This window comes from Cupressus sempervirens, chromosome 4 (genome assembly GCF_028749045.1).
Source record: "Cupressus sempervirens isolate cs-2001-9-10 chromosome 4, ASM2874904v1, whole genome shotgun sequence".
NCBI lineage: Eukaryota > Viridiplantae > Streptophyta > Pinopsida > Cupressales > Cupressaceae > Cupressus > Cupressus sempervirens.
The window spans coordinates 40,011,997-40,028,912 of record NC_143121.1 but is presented as its reverse complement, the minus strand read 5'-3'; positions in this window follow the sequence as shown (position 1 = coordinate 40,028,912).

Genomic DNA, 16,916 nt, shown 5'->3' with positions numbered 1-16,916 from the left:
TCTTCTTATATTTCCAACATCATCAACCTTCAGATTTCCTTGACTATTATAACTTTAATTGACCAGTTGCTTCTACCTTCTCCCTTAACAATCTTAAAATGATTAACATTGAGTCTCTCTCAATAGCTAGCTTATTGATACCCCTGAGCTCTCACAATTCTTAACCCCTAGAGAAGTGCCATTGCTTCAGCTTTATTGTTAGCTTCCCGTCCATAGTTTCTCGTGTAGGAAACAACCATATTTCCCATAATATTATGAAGGATACCTCCCATGAAATTGTTATCTAGCACAACAAAACCATCAAGGTTTACCTTGAGCTAGGAGTTAGGGGGTGGATGCCACACCATATTCATTCTAGCCAAAACTTTGGAATTATCGAATTGAGCCACCATTGGGCCAACATTCTAAGCTGAAGCCCATTTTATATCAAGCTCGCCCACTCGGGAGGTTTGGGGGATCTTCCCCCTCCAAACCTTATTGCATCCTTTTAGAAGTTTGATAGTGATCTAGGCCACCCCCTAGCTGGTATTGGCTTGGTCCCTAAAAATCCTATTGTTCCTCTCCTCCCAGATATTCCATGAAATTTATGGGGGGAGAATCATCCATAAGTTTCTGAGGTATGGGTGGTGAGCGAGGTCCTCCCAATGAGTGAATTGTTCTAGATCTCTATTCATACACCTTTGAGCTTCCCATAAAGATATAGCCTCCCTCAAAACTTCTGTGGCAAAGTGGCAATGAATAAAAATGTGATTAACAGATTCAGCTTCATTAAGAAATAATATGCAACAATTAGTGAGTTGGCACCCTCTATGTTGGAGGTTGTTAATAGTGAGAATCCACCCATGAAAGGCTTTCCACCAAAAGAATTTTACCTTGGGAAGAATCCAAGGGTGCCAAACTTTACGCCAATCAGAATGCATTGTGTCCCCCCCAAGTCATAGAGGTAAGCAATATAGTAAGACATTAATATGGGAAGCTCAAAACAATAAGGTTATTGATAATTCTAGAATAGGTAAGATTACTCCTATACTTCAAAGATATACTTATTGACCTAAAATTAAAACATGATCTCACATAATACATTCAAGCATTTACAACATGTGCTATCACAAAGCTTAAAAATCATAAGTTTAGTTTATATTTACCACTTCCATTTCCAGATAAATCTTGCCATTTTATTTCTATGGACTTTATGTCTAGTCTTTCTACCACTAAACATAGGCATAATTGCATATATGTTTAAATATGAAAATCTTGATAACCTGTATAAAGGTAGTCTCTATAGAAAAAACTATAAAACTCTTTTTTGAGTATGTTTTGGGTTAATTTTGATCTACCAAAAAACACCATTTCAAATAGGGATAGTCGGTTCCTCAATAAATTTTGGTCTTAATCATGGGAAATGATGGACACAAAATTAATAAAGTATGTTGTATTTTATCCTCTAATAGATGATCAAATAGAGGTTGTCCATCAAACAATTATTCAAATCCTTCACATGTATCACTGCAAACATCCTTGTACATAGTATGTGATCCTCGCATATGTGCAACATTTCTAGAATAGGGCAAGTTCAACTAGCCATATCCCATTTGAAATTTGTCTAGAATATAAAAATTTAGTATCGAGAAATGTTTCTATACTAGTTATGTAATGAAACTTGGTACCATACTTAGATAGAAACAAGGACAAATAAATAAACTTCATTAAAAAAATCATCATTTCCTACAAAAAGATAATGAAATTTTGGAACAAACCACTAAGAAGTATAAATATAGGCATGATGAGCATCAAACTCATAATTGTTAGGTTACAAATAAGGTGTGGTTGCATTTCCAAAAGGATCGATTGCAAGGCCATCATAGTAAGCTTCATCTTCTTTTTTATTTTCCTTCTAAGATCACCATGAATGTTTGTTTAGGATGCCTTTGAACTCAACTTCTCCCCATTTTTGGGTGTTCACCTAGTCTTCAATGTAGAACTATTTAAGCTATATTTCCTTCCTTTACTAGACATTGTAGATGTTGCTAAGAAAATTTATCATATACAGTTGAATCAAAAATCTATTAGTCCCCTCCAAAGAGATCAAATTGTGGAAATTTTTATGAAGGATTTGACGAACTAGACAATCTGTTTGTACCATGTGTTTAAACAAGGACAACTTAATCAATAGGGAAAGTGGCTTATATGTTAATAAATATATCTAATTTTTCTACATCTATTGTAAAGCATGGATGAAATGAACCTCATTTTATCTCAAGGGGGATGGAATGATCAAACACAAACTATGAAGTTGTAGAGGATGTTGGCACAAACAGAAATGGGAAAATATAAAAATATGGTTTTTTAGTATTTTCTATGTTTTGTTTTTTCTTTTACATTTTTAGAGGCCTTTAGGACATTTCTCAGCATTTGGGATGCCAAGAAGGTGCAAAAATAAAGATAAACCTTTAATCAAAAAATTTATAACCTTTGAATATCTTTCCAAAAAAAAATGATGATTTGTGATTTTGAGCTATTAGTAGAAAGTTTTGACTTGTACAAGTAGATGTAGTTGGAATTTTATAGCTTTTAGAGTTTATTTTGTAATTAAATAACTTGTGGACTTTTTATCTCATTTTCAAGGGATAGTGGTGACCCTTAGGGCCCATCATATTTGTATAAAATCCATTTTTGCATCTAATGGATCACTTTTTAGCTTTTCAAAACCTATTGTTGTATTTCAGTTGTTTTCAATTAAATAATAATACTATAGTTTATACACGAGGAATTGTAATTAGAATTCTTAATTAAAATCAATTGAAATCACAACACTTCAACTAAATGAATCTTAATGCAAATGTGGAATTCAAGAGAAGAAACAACCACCAAGACACACATAGTATTCACTACTCTTTAATGAAAACTCAATTATCTTAGTAGTTGATAGAAATAATCTTATAAAAACATCCCTTAAAAATTACAAGTAAAGCATTTGTATAGTTTCTCAATTATAATGGATGACCTAGATGATCAATATAACTAATGGCCCAAATCATGTTGCATTATCCCTAATTTGGGTTAGGGCATAGAAAAGGAATTTATATTAATGCAATAAGAAATCCACAACTATATTTGATAATAAATACCCAATATGCATGTTCATTAAGAGGAGAATGAGGTGTTACAAATGACAACAAAGATTAACTACTATGCATTACTAGCCTATCTATATTTGAATAGGTTTATGTTGAGGATTTTGTGGATCTATTCCAACCACTAAAATCATTTATGTTATCTTCCTCTCCATAGATGCATGCTATGCTTAAGCACACATTCAAAGTGTGGATTCATTTTTTTAATTCAGACTCACTATTCACTACCCAAATTATAGAGTTAATTGATGAACTCATAGTTGTTGTCATGGACTTAAAGTCAATAGTTTGGGCCCACTTGGAAAATTGGGTAATGAAAGGATGGTTTAGGATAGAAAGGAGGTTCAAGGGGTAAGATAAGGTTATATGGAGTATGATAATAAATTCTTGCAAGCCATGGTTATTTTCTAGAGTATGAGCCATTTGATGGAGTCTCATTGAGTGATTACTCCTAAACTTTCTAGAGGTGTCCTTTGCATCACCTTCTATAAAAAATATTGTTTGGTAAATTCTGTAATATATATGACAAAAGTTTTTAAATATGTTTTGCATGTTGGTGGAATCTAATCATGTGTCCTTCATATTTATATTAACTACATATTGCATGTATTTAACTTAAACTATAGGGTTGACACATGTAATTAACTTCTCTTCTACCTGATTCAAATTTGCAATCTCTTCTAGTTGAGGGTCAGGATCCATGTTATTTAAAGATGAAAACCTATAATTTTCTATCTCTTATCGACATCTCTTGTATATAAGACCTTGATAATTTTTATATACCTTTATCCAAAAAAAATATTCTATAAAAAAATAACATATACTTGGATATTTACACTTATCTATTTGACTTTACTAATGCAATTGTAAAATTTTAAAAGGTTTTATCAAAGCATACAATTTAGTTTTGGTTTTTGTGATGTCTTCTACCAGTATAGTTGCTTTGAAATTCTCAAACTAATGTCATGAACATGATCTACTATTCTTTGATCAATCTTGAATATCCAAAAAATACATCAATAATAAGTTACAATACAAAATACTCCCTTGTCCTAACAGCTAATGGAATCAGCCTTGTGGCTTCCCAATGTATAGTGACTAATATACAACCACATTAAGATAATACATTACACATTACATTATAATTTACTCTTCTCAAAGTATACAACCAAAGCTATGATTATCAATTAATATATCCCTCATTAGTCTTCACAAATTATTGAAGAATGATCTCCAACATCTTCCACCTTGAATACATTATCATGAATATGTCTTAAAACACTATTCAATCTTTGTCAATTGAATCCATCTTTCTCATCAGATACAACTGAAATAAGATGAACTTGTTCCATGCACACTGGTATACTACCAATTTAAAAAAATATAAAAATAACTCATACACTTGGGCCTTTTAAAATAGATTCATAGTATTGGTGGATGTTACGCTTGAGCTATGACTACTAATGATTTCAATTATGTATTCACTTACATTCTCAATATTTTGGATAGTTTCGTAATAATTTTTGTGCTAGCCATGGTTAGTCGAAAGAGAATAATGGAGAAGAGGGTTTGTGGAAGGATACAAGGTTGAATAGATGATGTTCATGTGCATGAGTAAAACACTGAGAGCTAGAATGGAGAAAATTCCTTATCATAAATTGGGAGGCTTCTACTTCAGAGAAATGAGTTTTGTTTCCATGGGGTTGGCACCTTCTATACAATAAAAGATAGCCATGTAACTTTTATATGTAATCAATATATAACAACCATATAGTACATGACAAAATAAAAGCTCTTTTATCTATGCACACTCTAAAAACCACTTTATGTACACTAAAATGATTACCCACATAGATTTTTCCTAGATAATCACACATAGTCTAGAATAAAAATATTTAAATATAAAACTTCATAGACTCATAACTATTAAATCTAATTCTCTTTCAATCCAATGTACAAAATAATGAAAAGCCAATTAAATGCATGATTTACTTAGATGAAATTAAAATATATATTGGAGAACTAAAACTCTAAGAAGGAAAAACATTATGCTAGATTTAGATTCTTTTTTCAATACCAGTCTTCTCTTCTTTGTTAGCATTAGATAAGAAACAATTAAGCTTTACTCAAAGAATACTAACATTATGGACTGAGTCCATTTTGATTATGGGATATCATAAGTTAACCCAATTGTGCCCTACAGTCTCAATAAATGATCATGTTTTATGCATTCTTAGACAAAAAAACAATTTACCCACCCAGCTCAAGTGTGGCAAAAAAAATAAAAAATCTAGGATACCAAATTTAAAAAGGATTTAAAGCTAAAAGAGATTTACTAAATATTTATTACTATTAAAAATTAACTGTGATCATAATCATGGATTGTGTACTCAGAAAAACCATCTTTAATGCAACATACACATGAATCTTATAGCTACTATCTTTAAAACAAATTTCTAACTAGCTATATTTTCTACTGTTTATATGCACATATAGAAACTCAAATATTTTTATAATAAACTCTACAAATATCAATACTTCTTTGTACATACCACTAATTAATAATGGAAAAAATTACAAGGCCATGTGATTGAAAAGATGCTCAACTCAATCTCTATCAGGGATTTGACAACAGATCTTAATAAATGAAAAAGAGATTGCTAATCTTGATATGAAAAAATTCAGTATATTTCAGCATGCTAACAATTGGAAACCTTACTATGGCAAATGAATCAAAAGGAGTGGAAAGGAGAAACTCTGATGGTCTCTAAAGGAAAGAAAATACAAGAACAAAACAATCAATTTTTTTTTAACTCTATATAAAATCCCGAAGAAAGTAGTTTGATTTCAAAAATTAGAAAATGAAAGACCATTATCATCACTTGTATGCACAATTTTAAACAAATCTATATAAATTTTTTGAACCTAATTAATCCTTCTAATCAATTTTAATAGCTACTATTCATTTAATCATTACTACTTAACTTTTTTGATTTAGCTCTCATGCACACTTCTTCAATTTGAAAAGAGTCATAAGTGTGACATATATCTTGATAGATTTCTGATGGCTAAATTGATAGCCTAGCTTTGGTGAAAAGCCCTAAACTAATTATCTCTCATTTATTTACTACCATTCTCAAAAATAAAATAAGATACTAGATGCAACAAGTGACTATAATGAATTTAAGAAAATAAGTTATCACACAACAAAAGATAACCATATCTCTTTGATACGTAATCAATTTAAGACATGCAACTAAGTGACCATAATGGATTTAAGAAAATAAACTACTATGGAATAAAAGATAACCATCTAACTTTTATATGTAATTATAAAAGATTGCTAGATACTACATGACAAAATATAAGCTATTTTATCTATACTCACTCTAAAAATTACAATAAGTACATTAAAATTATTACCCACATAAAGTTTTCCTAGATAATCACACATACTCAGAAATATATATATATATATATATATATATATATATATATATATATATATATATATATATATATATATATATATATATACTCATAGCTATTAAATCTATTTTTTCCAATCAAATGTGCAAAATAATGAAAAAGAACTGAATGAAAGGCATAATTTACTTACAAAAAATTAAAATATACATTGGAGCACTTCAACTCCATGAAGGAAAAAAAATATGCTAGATTTTTTGTCTTTTTTCAATGTGAGTTCTCTCTTCTTTGTTTGCCTTAGATAAGAAGCAATTAAAATTTCTTCAAATAATAGTGGCATTATTAACTTGGTCCATGTTGATTCCTTGGAAATCATAGCATTCTTAATAAATGATTAGGCTTTATGCATTCTTACATGAAAATATTTTAGCAAGCTCAATTGTAGCAAAAACATTTTCTGCCATACCAAATTTAGAAAGGACTAAAAGCAAAAAGTGTCTTACTAAATAAATATTTATAACTATTAAAAATTATTTACCAACATAGTCCTAGATTGTGTACATAGAAAAATTTTCTTGAATGGAACATACACACGAATCCTGTACAATAAAAGATAGCCATCTAACTTTTATATTTAATCAATATAAGACAACCATATGGTACATGACAAAATATAAGCTCTTTTATCTATGCTCACTGTATAAAACACTTTAAGTACACTAAAATGATTACCCACATAGAGTTTTTCTATATAATCACACATAGTCTAGAATAGAAATATTTAAATATAAAACTTCATGGACTCGTAACTATTAAATCTAATTTTCTTTCAATCCAATGTACAAAATAATGAAAAGCCAATGAAATGCATGATTTACTTAGACAAAATTAAAATACATATTGGATAATTACAACTCTAAGAAGAAAAAAATTATGCTATATTTAGATTTTTTTTCAATATCAGACTTCTCTTCTTTGTTACCATTAGATAAGAAACAATTAAGCTTTACTCAAAGAATACTGACATTATGAACTGAGTCCATTTTGATTATGGGATATCATAAGTTAACCTAATTGTGCCCTACATTTTCAATAAATGATTAGGTTTTATTCATTCTCAAACAAAAAGACAATTTACGCACCTAGCTCAATTGCAGCACAAAAAAAAAATTCTATCATACCAAATGTAAAAATTACTAAAATCTAAAAGAGACTTACTAAGAATTTATTACTATTAAATATTAATTGTGAACATAATCATGGATTGTGTACTCAGAAAAACCATCCTTAATGTAAGATACACATAAATCTTACAACTACTATCTTTAAAACAAATTTCTAATTGGCTATATTTTCTACTATTTATATGCATATATAGAAATTCAAATATTTTTATAATAAAATCTACAAATACTCAACACTTCTTTATACATACCAATAATTAAGAATGGAAAAAATGACAAGGCCATGTGATTCAAAAGATGCTGAACTCAATCTCTGTGAGGGACTTGGCAACTGATCTTAATAAATGAAAAAGGGATTGCTAATCCAAATATGAAAAAATTCAGTATTTTTCAGCATGCCAACAATTCAAAACCTTACTATGGCACATGAATTAGAAGGAGTGGAAAGGAGAAACTGTGATGGTCTCTAAAGGAAAGAAAATAGGAGAACAAAATAGTCAAAATTTTTTAAACTCTATATGAAAACCCAAAGAAAGTAGTTTTATTTCAAAAATTAAAAAATGAAAGACCATTATCATCACTTGTATGCACAATTGTAATCAAATATATAGAAAGCTTTTGAATCTAATTAATCCTAACTATTATACCAAAAAAAACATCATACGTTATAAAATATAATAATATATAATATAAATTATGATTAAACTATAATATTCATAGTTGCATATGTCCAAAGCACTTTACATCATTTATTTTGAAAAGTTCAAATGGACCAACATACGGTAATATTGCAGCAGTCCATATCCCAATCCCACATAGTAACTAACATAATCACCTAACTATCCTTTGTCACTAGCTCATTGTGCATCTCCTCATTATATTTTGGCTGAAAGATATAATGTAAACATCAGAAACTACCAAACAGATGCTTTGTTTCCACGCTACTCACAATAAATCATATACAACTATCGTACATCTTAGATTCATACTTTTTCCTCTCAACCACATCATTAGCAAACTCATAGGAACATGTTCATTACTGCACATCACATAACCGTTAGTTAGTTAGTACACAACATAAGATCTCTAACTACTATTCTTCCAGTCTCAACAAAAATACTGCTATGTTGACATCAATGACAAACACAGTCATGAATGCAACATATCAATAATCTCCAATGCTTTGGATACTCCCACAATGTAGTATCATCGGCATTCATGCTAACAATCTCCCCCTTTGGCATTGATGGCAACATAGATGAAAAACTATGTAAGTTCCAAGAATACCAAGTAAACTTGTGCTACTACATATTCATGCATCATTACATGTATCTTTCTAAATCTCTCTAAGAGTTATCTCTCCCCTATTTCTTAGGAGTGCTTCTCATGAACCCTCTCCACTATCGCTTGGGGGATGTTTTTCATGCCTATCTCTGCCCCATTGACATCAATGTCAAAGGTGTCAATTACAATCTCAATTGATAAATACTAATAATTAATCAACTACTCAAATTGTAAACTAGCTCGATACCATAAACCAAATACCAAGATTCCTCAATGACTTAGTACATACCAGATGATCACCCATTTAGGAATCATCATGACCTACATGGTCGTTAGACATAGTTGCACGTACTTTGCTGATGTCAACATTATGTAGGTGAACCCTATTCATCTTAGCACTTTAAATGATAAAAAGTGGATGTACATTTTTAAAATAACAAGGAGTTTTTTAATTTTTGTTTGCAATTTTTTTATAAATCCATGCCTTTTTTTCAGCAAAGTAAATTCTTTTTGTGATTTCATTTTTCATAAAAATAAATTGCTACCTAGGAAGCATGTTGGGGGCAATTTTTTTCAACCTAAGATTACAACTAAGTCCAAATTGGACAAATTTTATATGAAAATGAGGTTTTTGGGTACTGCTACGAACCCAACAATGAGGTTTGTATGGTCTCAAAGTGCACTAAATTTAAAAATAAGACTGAACTTCTAATGACAAGAATAGGGACATGAAATTTTGAAGCTCTAATGCCATGTGTCATTGAGGAAATCTCAACCTATAGCTTCCAATCATCATTGCATGCAAACACCAATCACAAAAGGAGAGAGCAAAACCTATGAAGTCTTGAATTCAAATATCCACAAAAGATGAAATATTATTGATGTGAAAATGATAAATTACAATTGTATTGAACACATAAGTTATTATAAAGAGCGATCAATCATTATAATAAGTGACTAAATAATTGAATAAAAATAATTAAATTAATAAAGAAATACTTTTTCACTATCCATAGAAATACCTTGAAAAAATAAATTAAATGATAATACCAAAAGATAATTTTAGAAAAGAAACCTTTAATATATGAAAATTTATTTGGAGTTCAATGTAATTAATAAGTGTAAACCTTTTTATTATATTTTATTTAAAGTTAAAATTTTATTACAATAATATCAATGGACACATGAAGATGGATTAAAATGATAAATAATAAGGTTTCACTAGACTAAAAGTGAAGGCAACATCAATGTGACACTCATTCCTCAATGTAGCACTCAAAATGTACAATTTGTAATAAATATTATTAATTCAAGGTTAAAAAATAAAATTAAAATTATAAGGACTATTACAATTTCTAGTTAATCAATAATTATAATAATTGGAAGATTTTCGCTATAGATAAAACCTCAAAACTATTTTTGGCCCAATTTAGATATCATTAAGAAATGTAATGGCAAGATTATGTTTTAATAAAGATAGGAAAATGTATATAAATAGATAAGAATGTCCAATGATTCATCTAAGGAGAAGCAAGTTGTTCAATTTTGCAGGTTATAAAAAAGGTGGTTCAAATTCAATGTATTCATAGTTCAAGATTGATAGATTAAACAAAAAAATTGTCTCCGAAATACATTTATTTATTTTAAAGAAGGGTAGGATTTTTCATATTGAAACAAGTGCCACATTATTGGCCGTAATTTTATAATAGCTTAATTAGATAGAGTAGTAAAGTTACAAATTCGATAATGTTTAATATAATTTTATTAATATTTAATTAATATTATAAAATTTGATTAATTAAAAAAATTAAACTATACTTTTATACTAAAAATCTAACTTTTAATTAAGAAAGATTAAAAAATCTTTCTTTTATTTTGAAAATTTAATTATTTAAATTCTTTTTAATAAAATAGTTTATAATTTAAAAAATCTCTATTACATATAAATGTCATCGTAGTATTATAACTAGTTAAGTTATATCTTAAATATTAATATTTTATTTAAACAAAAATAGTATATAAAATATTATCCATAAAATAAAATATCATGAAGAAAAAATTATTGTTAAAATAATAGTATGATAAACTAACATATTATTGATAAAAATTAAAAATATGACAAATAAATATTAAAAAATTAAAAGTTAAAATTGAAATGAAAAATACAATAACTAGTTCAGATAATAAATACAATAAGACGATTTTTTATTTTGATGAAGGAAGGATTCCGTCATCAAACTTTCAAAAGAAATTCCAAACCAATACTTCTAAGCTTTCCACACTAAGATTAAGATAAAGTACATAGACCTGTAGATTTTCTTTCCTATAAGTAGAATATAAAATTGTGAAATTAGAACTGCTGATTGTTTAGCCAAATGGACATCTAGTCATGATCCGGGTTGGAATATTAGGGATAGGAGGCAACTTTTGAGATGGTGCAAGAATTTGATGATTTTGTTGCTCAGGATCGAGCTCCTTGTTGAGCTCTCCTTGTTGTATTCTTTTCTGTCTTAATAAATTTTTACCCCTCTTTTTGCAAAAAAAAAAATTTATGAAATTAGAAACCTTGCCAAGGCTAAGGAAGCCCATGAATCCAGGAAAAGGAAGCGCATGAATCCAGGCACCATCTCAAGATAGATGTGAAGAATGCACATTTAACAAACCCAACCCAAAATTATTGTACGAGAAGCAATGTCCAAAAACGGAACCAAACTTGATGGTGAATCTAATCCTAATCATGGCAACCTTCTTCAAGAATCGAAGGTGCTAAAAGTCCCACCAAATCTATCTGGATAACCTAAACTTTACAGTCCACGTGAGATTGGATTTGACATATGTAGGGAGTGCAAGCCTATCGTTGAGATGGATTTTAGAAATGTCATTCAAGAAAACTACTTTACAAGGAACAAGTTGAGAAACGAATTAAACTCACAACAGGTTCTCGGTCTCCTCAAATTATTTGATTACACTGAAAACTTGGGAGAAAATCAGGAAAGCTATTTACTGGAAGAAGAAAGTAAAGCTGAGAAAGCTGTGAATTTCAGTAAGGGAAATCAAATCTCAGCAGTCAATGACAATGAACAAGGGAATACTAAGCGTCTATAGTTGATTGCAGATATCATATCAGTTAACGAAGTCATCATCATAATCAGGGGAAGACTTCTACAGTTGAGAATTTAAAGACATGTTGTTATTTAAGATCTCAAGGCTCTGTGACATGTATGAAGGAAAGCATACATTAAGGCTCTCAGAAGAAGATACAATTTCGTGGGGCTTCTAAGAGTTTACTGAGTGTCTGATAAACATGGAATGTAGTGGAAGTAAAAGTACTTGTAGGGATATTCAAAATAAACAAAAGAAGAGAGAGTGTCATTGGGCGGCAAGAACTTTTATGGGTGTCAGCTTGAAATGGAACTTATCAGCAGGGGTCATAATGAACAAAAGAGAATTTCAGAGGATCAACTTCACCCAGATCTATCCCTGCAGATTAACGTCTCTCGACCATACTCAGGCGGAAAGTATTTTAGGGGAACATACTTCATGGAATTTTGTTGAGTCTCAGCCAGACATGGAACATAGTGGAAGCTCTTCTAACCCTAATAGAAGGAGAATAGCAGAAATGCAGCATACCGCCAAGGAGAATCATAGGAGAAAGCTTCAATGAATTCTGCAATCTTGACTTGCAGCATTTTGCTCTTCCCAATAGCAAATAAATCCAAGAGAAGGAATAAAAAAAATTAGCGTGATGGTTGATGAAAATTGTAAAATTTGAAAAGATATTTAAAATATAAAATTAGAAAATTCTAATCAGTAAAATAATAAAAATTGACTTATTTTTTTAAGCTTTATTTCTGCCATAGTATGTGATGTTTTAAGAGTGGCCAAACCCTGATTCACTGTTTTACTGAAACCTTGCTCCCTCTTTTACACAAACTGCTTCCCTTTATAATGACCATTCTTTTCTATCCTTAGAAAGGAGGAATATCAGTACAAAATACAATTTCTCATATTTGAAATCTATATTTACCTTGTGCTGAATATTTGTGTCCACTAGAGGACAACAATAAGAAATGTATTAATTGAATCTTTGTGGAACAATAATGTTAGACACTCCAGTCCAAATAACAGTAGATTGCACTTTGTCATATGTGGACAAACACCAAGAAATTTATTGGTTGAATCTATGTTGAGAACAATAATGTTAAAAACTCAAATTCAAGCAAGAAAATGTCTAGTCTGCTAACAGATCTCTGAATATTTTTATATCTTCCTCGGCATAGATATTACAAATAAACTATTTTTCCAAAACCTTTGAAAGGAATGTCACAGAAAATGTCAGATTGCTTAGTATTTGTTACATGTAATCTTTGTGGAACAAGAATATTACACTCTGTCCAGATAACAGTAGATTGCACTGTCATAAATGGACAAACTAATCTTTGTGGAACAAGAATATTAGACACTCGAGTCCAAATAACAGTAGATTGCACTTTGTCATATCTTGACAAGCACTAAGAAATTTATTGGTTGGATCTATGTTGCAAACAATAATGTTAAAAACTCCAATTCAAACAAGAAAATGTCTAGTCTGCTAACACATCTCTGAATATTTTTATATCTTCCTCGGCATAGATATTTCCAGTGAGCCATTTTTCCAAAACCTTTGAAAGAAATGTCACAGAAAATGTCAGATTGGGTAATATTTATTAAATGTAAGTTGCACAATTCAGATCGATTAAAGTAAGCAAATAAAATGTGGACGTCATCGTATGTGTCGTAGATATAGAAAAGACGATTTCCTCGTTGCTTTTAAATCTATGCTTTCCTAGGCTTTGTTTGGACTATTATCGCTTCCAGACTGGCAGATGATTGGAACAATAATGTTAGAAAAGGGAGGATGTAGATTGCGTTGTATAAATTGGGATGCATGAGGCTTCCCAATTCATAATAATAAAGAAGAAATGGCCAAGGCAGTGAAGCAGCTTGTTTGCGTGGTGATTGTACTCGCATTGCTATTGGTTGTGCGCGGGGATGATATCGCACCAGCAGCAGGTAACCGTATGGCTTCCTTCACTATTCACTATGATTATCATGATTTATTATGACTGTTTGTGATTATCATGATTATTATGACACAATTTTTGTTATGCTGGCAGCTAAACCCGAGTGCGATAATCCTTGCACTGACACTGATATGTGCAACGATGGTGAAGTATGCGTCGGAGTTGAAAACAACCACTGCGAAGAGGGTGTTGGATTTTGCTGGGATCCTGCAGTCCCTTTCCCCGTAAATGGATAATAATATTATTATAACTATAACTATAGTTGGATAATAATATTATTATAACTATAACTATAGTTACCGTGTGGGATTGGCATATGGACTGCTGCGATATTACCGTACGTTGGTCCATTTGAACTTTTCAGAATAAATGATTTATAGTGCTTTGGACATATGCAACTATGAATATTATAGTTTAATCATAATTTATATGGTATATTATTATATTTTATAATGTATGATTTTTTTGTTTTATAATAGTTAGGATTAATTAAGTTAAAAAACTTTCTATATATTTGATTGCAATTGTGCATACAAGTGATGATAATAGTCTTTCATTTTTTAATTTTTGAAATCAAACTACTTTCTTCGGGTTTTTATATAGAGTTTTAAAAAAATTGATTTTTTTGTTTTTCGTATTTTCTTTTCTTTAGAGGCCATCAGAGTTTCTCCTTTCCACTCCTTTTGATTCATGTGCCATAATAAGGTTTGGAATTGTTAACGTGCTGAAAAATACTGAATTTCTTCATATCAGCATTAGCAATCCCCTTTTCATTTATTAAGATCTGTTGTCAAGTCATTGACAGAGATTGAGCTGAGTATCTTTTGAAGCACATGGCCTTGTCATATTTTCCATTCTTAATTAGTGGTATGTACAAAGAAGTGTTGAGTATTAGTAGAGTTTAGTATTAAAATATTTGAGTTTCTATATGTGCATGTAAACACTAGAAAATATTCCCAGTTAGAAATTTGTTTTAAAGATACCAACAGTAAGATTCTTGTGTATCTTGCATTAAAGGTGGCTTTTCTAAGTACACAATCCATGATTATGATCACAGTTAACTTTTAATAGTAATAAATATTTAATAAGCCTCTTTTGCTTTTAGTCGTTTTAAAATTTGGTATGGCAGAATTTTTTTTTTTTTTGTCGCAATTGAGTTGCGTGGGTAAATTATTTTTTTGTTTGAGAATGCATAAAGCCTGATCATTTATTGAGAATGCACGGCACAATTGGGTTAGCTAATGATATCCCATAATCAAAATGGACTCAGTTCATAATATCAATATTCTTTGAGTAAAGCTTAATTGTTTTTTTATCTAATGCTAACAAAGAAGAGAAGATTGATATTGAAAAAAGAATCTAAATCTAGCATAATGTTTTTCCTTCCTAGAGTTGTAATTCTCCAGTATATATTTTAATTTTGTTTGAGTAAATCATGCAATTCATTGGCTTTTCATTATTTTGTACATTGGATTGAAAGAAAATTAGATTGAATAGTTATGAGTCTATGAAATTTTTATAATTAAATATTTTTATTCTAGACTACATGTGATTATCTAGGAAAATTCTATGTGGGTAATCATTTTAGTGTACTTAAAGTGTTTTTTAGAGTGAGCATAGATAAAAGAACTTATATTTTGTCATGTACTATATAGTTGTCTTATATTGATTACATATAAAAGTTAGATGGCTATCTTTTATTGTATAGGATTCGTGTGTATGTTCCATTCAAGATAATTTTTCTATGTACACAGTCCATGATTATGATCACAGTTAACTTTTAATAGTAATAAATATTTATTAAGCCTCTTTTATCTTTTAGTCATTTTTAAATTTGGTATGGTACAAATTTTATTTTTTTTGCCGCAATTGAGTTGGGTGGGTAAATTTATTTTTTTGTGTGAGAATGCATAAAGCCTGATCATTCATTGAGAATGCAGGGCACAATTGGCTTAACTTATGATATCTCATAATCAAAATGGAATTAGTTCATAATGTCAGTATTCTTTGAGTAAAGCTTAATTGTTTCTTATCTAATGCTAACAAAGAAGAGAAGATTGATATTGAAAAAAGAATTTAAATCTAGCATAATGTTTTTCCTTCTTAGAGTTGTAATTCTCTAATATATATTTTAATTTTGTCTAAGTAAATCATGCATTTCATTGGCTTTTCATTATTTTGTACATTGGATTGAAAGAAAATTAGATTTAATAGTTATGAGTCTATGAATTTTTATATTTAAATATGTTTATTCTAGACTATGTGTGATTATCTAGAAAACTCTATGTGGGTAATCATTTTAGTGTACTTAAAAGTGTTTTATAGAGTGAATATAGATAAAAGAGCTTATATTTTGTCATGTACTATATGGTTGTCTTATATTTGTAGACACCTAAAAACCTTTAGAAAATAAAGTATTTTTATTTTCTGAAAAAGTCCTGATGACATCATCATTTATTAATTAATTAATTATTTAATTAATTAATTAATTTTTATGCCATTAAATCCCTTTATCTTAATTAAAAATATTTAATTAAGGAATCCCTCCCAAAAATGTTTAAATCTTATTTAAACATTATTTCCTTATTTATTAATTATTTAATTAATAAATTGACCAAAAATCCTAAAATAAATAAAAAATTTATTTTTTTCCCAAAAGTTGGCCAATTTCCTTATGACCAATAACCTCTTCCAAAATCTTCTAATCCTTCTTTAATTTTGATTAAAGGCTAATCCCATCATTTCCTACCCCTAATCCCAACTCAAAATATTTAATTAAAATTAAATATTAATCCTCATGTTTATTAAAAAAAGTTTTAATAAAT